The 14,698-nt window shown below is 38.0% G+C and overlaps 1 long non-coding RNA gene across 1 annotated transcript in view; it reads left to right on the forward strand.

Moving 5' to 3' along the window:
- Window positions 1-5,580: 5,580 nt before the first annotated feature.
- The window catches only part of LOC139731273 (uncharacterized), a 58,281-nt gene continuing 49,163 nt past the window's right edge, over window positions 5,581-14,698 (forward strand). The window contains exon 1 of the long non-coding RNA XR_011710958.1: window positions 5,581-5,864. This is a non-coding gene — a long non-coding RNA (uncharacterized lncRNA). The remainder of the gene's footprint in view (window positions 5,865-14,698) is intronic.

Raw genomic sequence — 14,698 nt, forward strand, 5'->3', positions numbered from 1 at the left:
TACATTTAGTGTCAAAACGCACCCACCTTGAAAAAAAGCTGGTGACGCCCCTGGGAGATGGGAATAAGAATGCAAAAATGTCCAGAAATACTGCCCTCATGGAAACAATCAAGTCACACTGAAGTCAAAACACACGAATTCACCACTGACCTGCTTGAGACAGAGCGCTCTAATGTCACTCTGTGGGTGTCCAAGGCCCATGCAGAGCTCATCATGGAACTGGGCTAGTACGACATCTACATCAATGTTTTCCAAAAGCCTACCCAAAATATCTCTACTAAGCTCTAGTTCCTCTCTGTTTCAAAAGAACAAACAAACAAATATCATTATTTAAAATGAGGGTGAATTATACAATCAAAACTTTTCACTCGTCGTTTCTTTCTTACACAGAGCAATATGTGTACATCTGTCTTCATCCATTTCAAAGCCTTTCCATCTTTTGACTATGCCCCCTCTCCCGTCAATCATCATCCAGCAATCCAGGCATTTATGCAAGGGTCATGCACGCACAGGTTTAATACAGTACTGTAGTTGTAGCACTTATTGATAGTCTCTAACGTTAGATTACAGATTTGTGCTATTTAGTATGACATGTTCAGCTTCTAAAGTAAACGATGATGATACACATTGCACCAAACAACTTTGGCTCAACAGTCAACACGTATAGATCATTCTGACATTCATGGTCATACTCATCACTCATCAGCTCATAAAGTTTAAATAGAACCCAGATCTATATTAGTATTGCCATAAATATCATCAGATGCTTGCATAAATTGACCATTGACCCTTTTGGCCTTGGCAAGCTTGTCTAGACTAGCTGCGCGCTGCGTAAAACGCGTTATTCATACACTATGTCTATACTAGCTAGTGATTTACAAGGCCCTAACGTTAGTCCTCATTTATCCCTCGTATCGCTCGAAACCATCATACAGCGCAAGAAAGCGTGCATGGGACTGACGTAAGCTAACGAGCAGTCGCCGTACCCACCAACCAGTCCTCACCTATTTGTGGAATTAAGACAGGAAAACACAGGATCAAACGAGACATTTTTCAGTAACTCCTTCAGTTCTGACGGATGAGTTGATTGCAAAACCACCTTGATACCCTCTAGGGTAGTCAAGAGGTCCGAACCATTGTTCAAATTCTGCAAAAGGGTGTTAATTTTGTCTGCTGACTGCGCCCGCACTGCCATCTTCACACGATGATATGGCTTTTTTATGTTATTTTATTTGTTTGTTTGTTTGTTTGTTTGTTTGTTTGTTGTTGTTTTTGCGGCCACGACATCCCCCCCCCCCTCCCTTTCTCTTTAAAAGTCACGCAAGCCAAAACAAGATCATCAACAACACAAACAAATATATTTGTTGATAATCAACGGCAGGACTTTGGGGGGGGGGGGTGGAATCGGAGGGTAACGTGGACGCTAGATAAGTCTTTTGACTCTTTGCTCATTCGAGTCGCGGTTCTTGCTCGACTCATACGTCAGCAATGTTGACAATCTGCAGAAGGTATATAAACAACAGAAAAGTAATACTATAACATATATACGCTTGACCCCCGCCCGGAGCCCCTCCACACTAAAAACACATTCCGCTGCCCTTTTGAATCAACATCTTTGTTTGAGCCGTATCTTGAGAGCTATGTCTCATGTCTCGCAATTAGCACCATGTTAATTAAGGCTAACTCGGGAGGTTTCAGCATGCAATCGGACCTGTTTCACTTGCATCATTTCAGGAAAGAGTACGTGGTATTGATTAAAAGCAACCGCCAAGTGGACTAGAAGTACATAGCAGTATACACACCTATAGATGATCATTTCAAAGTCCGCCATCACAAGCAGGCCAAGCTCTTTATACATTTTTGCCATCTTTCGGACATGAAAAAAACCTCAAAAAACATAATTATTTCATGTCAAAGAACAAACAAACACCGATATGAGTTGTGAGGTGATGGTCCATCAGTATTCCGAGAAAACACGCGTTGTAATTTAGATAAACATTGTAACTTTCTAATATCATTTCGATTTTATGAAACTGGATACCACCATAATCATCTGGTTTACTCTGTAAATCAGAGTAAACTTGCGTAGTCAAGAATTACACTCACATCGGAGAGAGTAAAAGTTTCCTTGAAATCAGAAAAATGGTGTAAAATTGGCCTGGTTCAAATGACATAATGGCATTTGGACCAGGCCAATTTTACACCATGTTTAAGTTGAATCTGAACAGAATAGAACCAGATTAAAAAAAAAATGAACATGTTTAGCATTAGGTGCCTATCGGAACTCAAATTCTTTTAACCATTGGTTCTATTCCAATTTGTTGGATTGTGACATGACCAGTCGGTGGATCTTAAACGCTAAGATTGACAGTTTTAACCATTTTAATGTTAACGGTTGTACTAATGTGAGTCCACAGGTCCACACTCGATAAAGAGTATAATTATAGACTAACATGACAATGTATGGCCTATATAAAAAGTGCATAAACAATCAAACTATTCGTTTATTTAACACAAGCTTGGTCGACATACGCAATAAAGAGAAATGCTTATCCTCAACATCAAATTATTATAGTCTGATGTTCGATCAAAAGCATAATCCATTCTGTGTCTACTCAAACCTTGACCATCGCCTCTGTCACTGTGTACGTATATTCGGTGACAACATGATCATAGTATTTATTTTCATTGTATATGTAGCTATCTTCTTCTTCTCTCTCTCTCTCTCTCTCTCTCTCTCTTTTGGTCAAATTTTCTTCTCTTTTTTTTTTTGGGGGGGGGGACTTCTTTTGACTCGCATAATCGACACGTTTTAGGTTTTTCAACTAATTTGATCAGTAAATTAAACTCTCCGAAAAAAAAATAAATCACGCAACAATTCAGTAATTTAGTTTTTTTTTCTTTTTTTTTGCAATCTAAAAAAATAGCAACTAATCATTAGCTCCTTTTTGTTTTGATTTTTTAATATTCCTCGAAGCTCTCTCGTTTGGGAGGGGTATAAGCCTGCTCGGTCATTGAATGCGCTCAGGTTAAATTTTCGATTTGACGGGAAAGCGGGGAAAATCACGTCATACGTAAAGAATTAAGTTTGGTTTTGGTGTTTGTTTGTTTGTTTGTTTGTTGTTTTTGGCAATTTCAATAGATAACCAACTATTGTCATATTTTCTTGATTAAAATTTTTCCAACTGTTCCACACAAAAATGTTCAAAAGATCGTTTGATTTCAATTCTAACTAGAGAGGCACTCTTAGAGCGCAGACCTCCGCCAAGTATGCAGCTCATTTCCACCACTGATCTTGTTCTTCCATAGAGATTTCATTGATTTCTACTCATACGTACACTTATAGCATTGTGTGCTGAAAGTCGCCCGATTTCCCAATATAGAAGCCTTTGTTACGTCATAAACCCTCTGCTGCACGGCGCGCCTCGCCCTAGCAGAAACTAGAGCACTCACTTTAGTGCGCGCATGCAGACCTCAAATACGCGCAGCCTGAACTCCCAAGTTCATTGAGCCTACCTGCCAAAATATCAGAAATCTTTCATAAATTCCCGAAAAATTCTCGGATCACTACCGAAAGGTAAATCGTTTGTTACTTGTGTCATTCTCAACCTTTCCTGCAAGTTTCATTCCAAAACTACTTTTTGAGTTATTTTGCACACGGACAAACTAACTAACGAACTAGAAAAGCACTCCGAGAGCGCAGACCTCCGCCAAGCAGTTACTTTCCACTGATGATCTTGCTCTTCCATACAGATAAGTGATTTTCACCCACTGAAAAATTGCCCGATTTCCCATTATAGAAGCCTTTGTTACGTCATAAACCCTCAGATGCGCGGCGCGCCTCTCCCCAGCAGAAACCACAGCACGCACTTTAGTGCGCGCATGCAAACCTCAAATACGCGCAGCCTGATCTCCCAAGTTCATTGACCCTACCTGTCAAAATATCAAAAATCCTTCATAAATTCCCCAAGAATTATCGGATCACTACCAAAAGTTAATCGTTTGTTACTTGTGTCATTCTCAACCTTTTCTGCAAGTTTCATCCCAATCCGTTAACCACTTTTTGAGTTATTTTGCACACGGACAAACGAACGAACGAATTCCTAACCTAGAAAAGCACTCTGAGAGCGCAGACCTCCGCCAAGCAGTTACTTTCCACCCATGATCTTGCTCTTCCCAAAGGGATTTTTTCTCCTCTCTACCACTGGGGAAAAGTTCTTTGGGCTCTTCCATATCATTTAGAGATCAGTGATCTCCACCCATAGGTCTACATGCTGAAAAATTGCCAGATTTCCCAATGTAATATAACTATTTGTCTAAATCTGCCGCTGAGATACTTATTCATGCTTTGATTTCTTCTCGGTTGGATTTTTCGAATTCATTGTTACCTCCGCCAAGGGAGGAGGTTATGTTTTCGTTACCGTTGGTTTGTTCGTTAGTTAGTTCGTTAGTTAGTTAGTTTGTCCGTGTGCAAAATAACTCAAAAAGTAGTTAACGGATTGGGATGAAACTTGCAGGAAAGGTTGAGAATGGCACAAGTAACGATGTGGATTTCACTACAAAATTAAATATTACGTCGAAGCGACAGGAGGTAAGATTTGTACTGAAAATCGAGATTTTTCTTTCCCACATTGTCAAATCTGCTTTACGGAAGAAGACGTATGTGATATCCTTTTGATATTTACAATAATAAAAGAAAAGGAAAAAATAGTCATTGTTTTCAGGAAGCATTTCTTGCATCCTTGGATTCCTACAGTGCATGGAATATACTTTGTTGTATAACCGATTGTAACAGGTCCTAAATGTTTGTAGTATTCATGTGATATATATCTTCGATTGACAATATTACAAAGCTCCAGGTATTAATGTTTCAGCTTTCAATTACTTTATTTCCATTCAGCAAAAGGCAATACATAATACAGAATATTTAAATGAAGAAGTAAAGAAGTAAGGGTATTAAGTATAATATACAAAATGTATGTAGGCCTACGATTGAATGTATGTACTACAAGTACTAGAAGCCCGGGTATAAATGGTTAGGGAAACAATGCATGTACACTTGCAGTATACACTTTCGTCAAGAATGACATTGATGTGGAGTCACACATTATTGTTCTTCAATAGCTCCACTCTCCAGAAATCGTTTATATTCGTGACAACATGCATGCTAAGATTATTTTAAAGTATCTTTATTTTCAAGCTACATCCATTTTCATGAATGATGAGAGAAGTCCAAAAAGAGGCAAATTATTCGCCATGCCATAACTGGACGGGCGTCGTGTAAGACACGAAGGAAAAAAAAAATGTGTAACCCAAGAAACTTCTGTCCAGTTTGCAGAGAGCAAAGAGATTTTTCTCCTAGCCCACTGTACCATTGTGTACTGGGGAAAATCTCTTTGGCAGAGAGTGATTCCGCCCTCTATAGACGAGGGCTACTCGCGGATCGGCAACAAGCTGCGCTGCATTATTCACGGGGGACGGCCCCGTGTACGGACGTTGGACACTCTTATCTTCTGTACCGTCGCCGCTCCGGGCCCGCGCCCGCCTACTCAAGAAAGTTTGTGTCGGCACCCGGTATCGCCGCTACAAAACAACAGGTGATGAAAGGATAATCGAGTCCGATTCTCACATCCACATCCACCAGCAGCCATCACGAAAGCTTCTGATAGTGAAGTCTCTTGCTGCATAGTCACTTACTAACTTGGGAGAAAAATCAACTCTTAGCTCTTCGAACCTGGCTGTGTTTGACCGGCTCCTCAATTTGTGGGGTGGCTGGTCGGTCCTTGTGTGAGACAGACGTCCACTCCAGATCAAGTGGGGAGTGTACTTCAGTAATTGCTCCAGTCAGTAGGGCCTAGGTCTAGGTAAATAGAATTTCCAATTTTTGTGTTCCTTTGTTATTGTTGCGGAATGTTTGTTGATTACATTTGTCTGGGAGTGCAGTGCCTGGCATGGTGGTACCAAAGTAATACTGAACTTAGACAGAAAGATCCGTCTGTCCGAAGGACTCTTTTATACTTTGCCATTAACGCTGTCCTCCATAGACACGGAGGGGATCCGTGAAGCCAGACGCAGTCTCCGCGGAACATTCCCCGACGGACAGATACAGACCTATCTTTCGGTCAATACTGAACTAGGCTAAGTAAAAGCGAGCTCATTTTAGTACAGTGCAGTACCTCCTTTTTAATTGGTGGTACAAAAAATGGTGGAGAGTGTATCCTATTCGTGTTACTGGACGTACACTTACTGACTTTTCGTTGCTCCGAAGTTCCTCCTCGGAGGATGAAAAATCAAGCAAAAAGTATAGCACCAGTTACAGTTATGCACAAAGCCCTGAAAACTACGAATTTCACAATATTATGTGAGTTATTTTCTCTAATCCTTTTGAAAAAATAGGACCTATTTCAACTCAAATTAACCCCTTCACAAAAAGATATTTTTTTCGCACAGTGCAAAATCGCAATACAATTTCGATCACGATTTTCCTAATGGAATGCTTGACGTCTTTCACATCTTATTCAGAATGCATCAGAATCACTACTTACCCACAATCAGACAATTCACCATACACCTTCAAGCGGACGACAAAGTAAAGCGGCAAATGAGGCTCAAATTTCGTATTGTACGGTAAAAGGTCAAATATTAACATTTCAAACAGTTAACGAGGGTAAGATCTTTTTTGATATAAACAAATCTAAATCTTCCTCTAAATCTGAGATAAAATGTGAATTACTTAGCATTTCGACAATTTTGTGATCAATGTATTTTGGCGATTTACAACCGACACCATACAACCATACAACCGACGCTCAGTAAGCAAAGTCGATCTGCAAAGTCCCATGCATACGTGTAGAATGTCATTCTTTGGTTTTACACAGAGATACGCATTCCGAATACCATGGTATCTGGGGATACCATGTCTGTATAGTACAGGATACTTTAGTATGACATGATGACAGGCTTCAATTCCAGTGGACATAAGGTGCTGCAAGCAGTCACCTAGACCTGTCTTCAGGCGTTAGTCAGCTTGCCGTCAGTTTTGTGATAGACTGTTCATAGTTGGTGATAGATCTGCCATAGTTGGCTGCATAACTTGGGACTTTTCTTGCTTGTGAAGGGAGGCAGAGGGCCAAAAAGCAGATCATGATATTTATAGTACAAATTAGACCTATAGTAGAAATGCTTTGAGAAGATACTGGAATGGCAGTAAGAGAAGGTTGTCAAGTTTTAGACAGAAAAATCTGTCTCTTTGGGGGAATCATAAAACATTTTGTTTTTACCTTGACGGTTTTCTTTTTCTCATAGGTAGTCTCTGTGAAACATATCCCAGATGATTTAGTCTTATCTTTTGGTCAAGCCAAGTTCTTACTTACATTGTTAGAGTCATTTTTCCCCCTCCTCTGTTCTTTAGATCAGTGAGCAATTTCTCATCGTTGATGTTACAGAAATTCTTTCTACAGATGATTCATCTTGTAATCTCTCATGGTGCTGTAAAAGTGGAATCCTTTGGTTGAGTGATTTTTTATGCTGGGCCAAATTTGATAGACTTCCCTTCTTTGTAACTTCACATACAAAATGTATCAGAGCAGCTTTGTTCAAATATCTGTGCCAGTGGAGGGGTGAGGGGGTGAAATTTTTCAAATTTATACATCATGAAATATTCCCTGTTTACCAGTACAGTACACTGTAAATGTGAAATTAGACTCGATTAGTTATCAAAAATAGAATTTTAATCAATTTCTTTTTTATTTTTTTAAATACAGTATTGTTATATAATTCAATTATAGTATGGGTACTTCCTCAGTAACATTCTGTGAAAAGCCTCCTAACTTTGGCAAGTTTTTTTTTTTTTTGCATAAAATTGGAAAAGATCAGAAATGACCTACTACTTCTTGCATGTGTAGGTCAAATGAAGTGGCCTAATTCTTACCCTGAAACCCTCAAGATTATATATTAAAAAAAAAAACCCCAGTATTATTATTTTTACATTAAACACATCATTACATTCTTGATGTAAAAGGTTGTGGGTGTGAATATTGTCTATCAATATCAAGAAAAATTGTTGGTTTGAGTCAACCTTGTGACAGAAAGTCTTGTATACCAACATGTAAGTGAATCTCCATCTAGTAGTACAACATCACATGTGTACTCTCGGAATTAAGCAAAGCCTTTGACCATGCATTATTTATACAATCATTTTCTTTTTGTTTCCATTCTGTACACCATATATTCAGCATCTACATCTACACTAGATTGTGTGTATAATGTGGTGACCCCCAGGATATAATACAAAAATATGAGGTTAAGTACAATAGGGAAAATCAATCACATTTGTTCATCATTTATGGGGCTAGATTTGACAAAGGTAATGTAATTTCACATTATTTTATTTTATGGCAATTTCAGTAGCTCATTATCTGTAATTATTACAGATTTGATACATTCATTGAACAGGTGATTGAGTAGGCCTAAATGACAATGATTTTAATTAACTTACAGTCGGGTTGTAAGTTAATGTAAGTTTCACTTGACAATATAATCACTCAAGAAATATTTGATATTAACTATTAGATTTACAAACATGTATGTGAATATTGTGTATGTGTAAAAGAACAGTCAAAGGTAGCATATTAAGGCAGACTATGGTTGAGTTGAGCAGTCATATGTCTTTGTGTATGTATCCAGCTCAAATTATTCCATTTTCATGTTACAGATTTAAAAGACTACAATCAGAATATGGAGCAGCCCTTTTAATAGTGTGTGAAGCCGTTGACTTGTTTCCATCAATTATTTTTTTTTTCTTTATCAGCAGCCCTTTAAAAAAAGAGTAACATGTATAAGAATATCCATGCAAGTCACTTACCAAATTTATAACCATTATCATGTTAAGATTTGTCAAAATATTATTCTATTATGCTGTATTAAGGGTTAAAATGCATTGGTGAACCTCACAAAGTCACAGTTGTCAACATACTTCTTTTTATTTAAAAAAAGGGGGTGATTTATACCTACTGTTTAGCTCTGTCTGTCTATAAAGGGGAAGATACAAATTTGGAAGATGAAAGTTGCTTTGATATAGATGAACTCAATCCCATCAGAGGGTTATCAAAAGGTAGACATGAAGACAAGAGTGAGATCACAAACCAACGATGCTAGTGTCTATCTACTTTGCAAGAATATCCTTACTTTGTACCATACACAACTCTGTACAAGTGTCCATGTTCAAATCAAGTCATCTTCTGGATGTGTTGACATACAAGTATGTTCATGTATTAGCAGCATTTTTGAAGAGATAATTTTCAAGACGATTGCTCACATTGGGGATATCTGAACCCAAACAAATGAGTGGAAAAGTACAATGATTCCTAGCTGTTGCGTAAACAAGACCACTGTTGACGATACTTACTATGTGTGTGTGTGTGTGTGTGTGTGTGTGTGTGTGTCTTGTATGTGTTAGAAGGTTACTGGATTCAACCAGTGGTTCCATAGACTCATTCCATTTTCTCCTTTCTGCATATATGGACATTCTACTGCTTAGGATATCTCTCTGTATCATTTGCAATGCAGTAAATGATTTACATGCAACATTGTAAATGTGGTAATGGGTGTGATTCTCTCTCTTGTAATTGCAATGTCTTTTGCAGTGAGTTTACTTCATTTGTCACAGTATTAATATATTTGCTGTTATTGTCAGTGTGATTCTTTGTGTCACTGCTATGTAGAACACAAACTGTTTTATTTGAGGTATGTTCAGAATTCTGTGCCTATGCCATCTTTGGGAGTCCGTAGCCATTGCAGTCCATGTGATTTACTGTACCTTACAGCATTCCTACCACCTCATCATTTCACCAAGCCTTTTCCCCCAAATCCCTCTGAATCCACAGCCAGAGCAAGTTGACCCTAGGTTTCCAGTTACTGTGGCAACAGATAAAATTCCTCTCTCTCCCATCAGACAGCATGCAATGACATAGTCTCGAAAATGTAAACCTTAATGTGTTGAACTAACATACAAAGCAGGTGCATGCTGGACCAAACTGTTGTTGTTGTTTTTATTCTTGTAGAGAATGGCTGAAGGATAGAAGCAAATACGAGTAATATACTTGTTTTGATTAATGCATCAATGATGTTAAAGTGATACATCAGGTTATTTGTTTCAAGAGAAACAGAATTCAGCTTGTGTCTTCAGGAATTTGTAGATCTTCACATAATTGTTTTATTATGGTAGTGAGATTGATGCTTTGATTCATTTGTAGCTCTCAAAAAATGAATTTGAAGCTTTTCATCCTGACGTTTGACGAATGAGAAATCATTTTGGCTATGATTGACAATAAAATTAACATGTTCACACATAAATACAGACATACCCAGCAGATAGAAAATGTCTTTGCACTCGGGTTTTGCTGCATCACACAGCTACCTGTCATCTGGTTGTGTCTGAATTGAAAGGCTACCCAACCCTGTTGCCAAGGTGAACCTGTTTGACCTCTTGCTGTTAATGGAGGTCAGTCATATCCACAGATTCATATTTCATTTTCTTGGCACCCATTTGCAACACTATACATAAGCAACAACTGGCACCCATTTGCAACACTATACAAGGTGCATTAGATCTCACTTTGGACCAGACTGCTACCATAATCTCAACAACCAGCTGTAAGAGATCTGAAGTGGTAGCTATAATGGTTATATTATCTCACAAATTTAGGTGAGCTTTAAAAGAACAGTGAAATATCACTATTTTTAAAAAAAAACCCGCATGAACAAACTTGTGACTCCATGGTAGAAGTTGTATACATAACATCTGTGTCCAAAGCCTGTCAAAGCACAGCCAAAAAACAAAAACAAAAAACAACAAAAAACCTATGTCAGTATTTAAAGGGCCTAGACATACACCCTGTACAACACAAGTGTTTGTGTGTATTTTTACAATCCTTCTGAGGTATTTATTTATTTTAAAAAAGTGCCTTTATGTCAAAGAGAAACTGTAGGCCTAAAACCAGAATTTTTTTGTGTGCATTTTAATTAAAATGTCAGAGCCAATATTCGCAAAATTATAATGCACGCTGAAGTTCTTGTCTACACTATAGGCCTATGCATTGAATACCACTGGCAATTGGCAAATTTTTATGCTGCGAAAAAGGCAGTTGGCTCCAATACATGAAAAATTCGTGCTGCAAAAAATTCTTGCTTTACAGTAGGCCTAGTGTAGAAACAATGTGGTCAAAGTTCAATTTCTTTTATGCCCCTGCATACACTTTGTGCATGCGGGGTAGATAAGACTCAGCGACAAATGTAAAGTTCTGCACCTTTAAATGTTTGAATCAAATCAACTTGTGGAGGTTACCCAAAGCATTTTTTTTTTTTCAGACGTTTGATTTCTCTGCTCAAGGACCACAATAAATTCCACAATATATAGGCCTAGGCCCTACATGGAGCTGTCATTTTATGTATGATGTGAAATAATGAAAATCATCTGGACTTTCCCTTTAATGAAAACTCTCATGTTTACTTGAATGTGGTTACATTGTAAGATCATTTCCTAGAGCTGTTCATCAGAATATTTAAAAATAAATCTTCTGACTTATCAACTTTACAGAGACTCCAACTCTCCCGTTTTCGACGGGAGATCTCCTGCCGAAAACCCATTTTTGCAAAATCTCCCGTTCTCCCGCTTGAGATTCAATTTCTCCCGCCCTGGCTCTGTGTCTCCCGTTGGAAAGGATTTCTTACTTATTGCTATTGTATGTTGAAAAAATAAACCTTAGATAGCACCAGGGAGCATGTAGAACCCTAGGAACTTCGCACTTCGAACACATCAACTTGGAGTCTCCCGTTTGCTAGGGGTTCCAGGCGGGAGAATCTCCAGATCAGAAGGTGCTTTGGGTTGGAGTCTCTGACTTTAAGTTTGGCTGATTTTAATGTGATCTCTGTGATTCAGTTTGTTCAGTTTTACTCATTATTCAAGTTTGAATTCATGTTTTATTGAAATTAATGATGGAATTTATTTATTTTTTGTATCAATAGGAATTACGTATTGTACCTCTGTATCATCTCAATCTTATGACATGTTACATTCTTGTACAGGGCTCTCAATTGTGTTGCACATTTGATATTTCAACTCATACTCGAGTCTCTAAGACTGTCAATGTATGTGTGCATTAAATCAAAGTCTTGATTCGTATGATATGAATTCGGCCTACTTCATAATATGAGCAAAAAAAAAGTCACAGTAGTGGGTTCATTTGTTTCTTGGAAGGAAGTATATTTCTCCTGGGTACAATGTATGTCATTCTGGACTCAGAAGCCCTCCCCATGTCCGATCCTCAGAGGGGTTGATATGTCTTTTCCTTTCTTTTTTTTTTCTTTTTGGTTAAAGTGGTAATATTGAATATCTTACTGTTATTGAGCTGCGTGGGAACTACAGTAGAGAAGTAGAGAATGTTTAGCCATTCCTAGTGTGAAGGCAAGTATCTAAAATCTTTGTAACCATAGGCATGAATTGTACTTCACATGCATGATTTTTGTATGTTCACATTGAACTGTCAGACTCTCAGTTTACGCTGTCTCATGTCTCAATCCCAGACTACTCCAAGTCTCTAAGAGGTACTGTGTATGTCAAGATCTGTCTTTGATTAAGAGGTTCCCAGTGATATCCAGATTTCAATTAAGTGATGCTGAATCAATAAATTGTTTCTCAGGTCATGTAGGAGTCGGGGAGAAAGGCACTGAGTGAAGGTTTGATCCTGAAAATTAGATCAGGAAGTTGTTCAAGGGACCAGTGGCATGCAGTACTTCCTTCTCATAACTCTCAAGCAGCCCTCTCATACCATAACAGTGGAGTAGTCTTATCACTCAGACTTTACTTAGGCCTATATAAAAATGCAAAGAAGTGAATATTCCAACCTTTCAGGTTGACACATTCAAACTCTTCCAAGATTTGACTTAACTTTTACCAATCCATTAGTTTGGTATTGTGTATCAGTTAAAACAACTCTGCATTCTTTAAAGCACAATTTTTATCCTTCATGACTCAGGCTGAGAGAAACTTTAACAATCTCATGACATGGTATACAGTTTTATAGGACTTACAAAACAGCATTAAAAGAACAACATATGACTAAATAATACATTATATAGGAGGCAACAATTAACACTGAAGATTTGCTGTGAGACCATGCAAATATACATTCTTTGTTGGTTGGTTGGTTTGTTTAATTTTATTCTCACCTTTTTCCCATCTTTTATTGATTAAAAAATGTAGTTACACTTTGATCATTGATAAATTTGATTAAAAAAAGAAAACAAAGGAAAAAGCGACATGCATCATGATCAAGTGCAACATTTTTGTTCTACCTGACAGTAAGTGATCAAATGGCATTTATTATTTCCCTCCTAAAATACAGTTAAACTCGCCTAAGTCGACGTCGCATATGTCGAATAATCGCGCAAGTCGAAGATTTTAAAAAGTCCAGATTTTTCCCCATTGACTTTAATACATGTATTAATTCACTCACAAGTCAAATTTTTTAATTCGAATACTTGCCTAAGTCGATGAAATTCCAAGAACACTTTCACGGAAAAACCATTGAATTCACTGTGCCTAAGTCGAATAAGATTTTATTGTGTAATAAATCACTGTCAAAATCACGAGACGCCAGTTTTTGTTTACATACAGTATATACAAAAAGAAACTTTGCGTTAATAAACATTAACGTTTCATTAACGCAAGTGGTTTCACCTGAATCATTATGAACGCAAACTAACGATCGGGAAAAACGTTTGTAGTAACGATGAGTAACGATCCCAAGCGCAAATTAACGATGTTTCGTTGACATTAACAATAGGTAACGCAAGAACTCGCGCAAGATTTTAGTTTCCGTTACCCAGACCTGGTGAAAGGACGACGTAGCCCCTGCCGAGTGTAGCAATCTATGCCTTATATACTTAGCGGAGTCTTTTCGCGAATCGAATCACGATTTCGTGAATGGTTAATATGCGACCGGGGTCACCAAAACGCACGCCAGGCCACCAAAAAAAAAAAAAAGCCGGATGTTTGCCTTCAGTCTTGGAAATGAACAGCGGTAACAATCGGCTCCATAAGATGCTAGAATGAATGTCAGATGTTTGCTCTTAATTTTGGAAATGAATAACGGTAATATTCAATGTGGATAAAGTGTCTTGCTGAAGGGCAAATATCGGGCACACCGCTCCAGCTCTCGGCTCCAGAGTAGACGACATACATGTACATTATACATGTGTACGCGTGGTGTAACTGTAAGTCGATTTTTTTTTACTTACGTACAAGTCGAAACTCGCCTAAGTCGATGTGTTTTGCTCAGTCCCGAGAAGATCGACTTATGCGAGTTTAACTGTACTACCATTGTGCTGATTGAAAAAAAAGAAGCAGTTTAGAAAAATGCCAAGCTAGTTGAGAATTGAGAAAGTATCTCTGCAGTTGTAAATCAAGTTTGTGTAGCCGGTTGTTGAAAATAAATGACATCACATGTCAGGGTCTAGAAGGTTACTGTAAGTCAATTCCCTTTAACTGGCTTTAAAAAATCAATATCAGTTTGCTGCAGTAGAAGTTGTGCCATGTTTATTCCAAAGTTCACAGAAATGAGATACTCTGTGTACATGACATCATGCTTAAGGAATGTTGTTCTTTTTCCCCTGGTGAATATTTATATCCCCCTTTGTG

Source organism: Diadema antillarum, unplaced genomic scaffold (assembly GCF_040938485.1).
Source record: "Diadema antillarum isolate AM-2024a unplaced genomic scaffold, OU_Dant_1.0 seq00000368_RagTag, whole genome shotgun sequence".
NCBI classification, from domain to species: Eukaryota; Metazoa; Echinodermata; class Echinoidea; order Diadematoida; family Diadematidae; genus Diadema; species Diadema antillarum.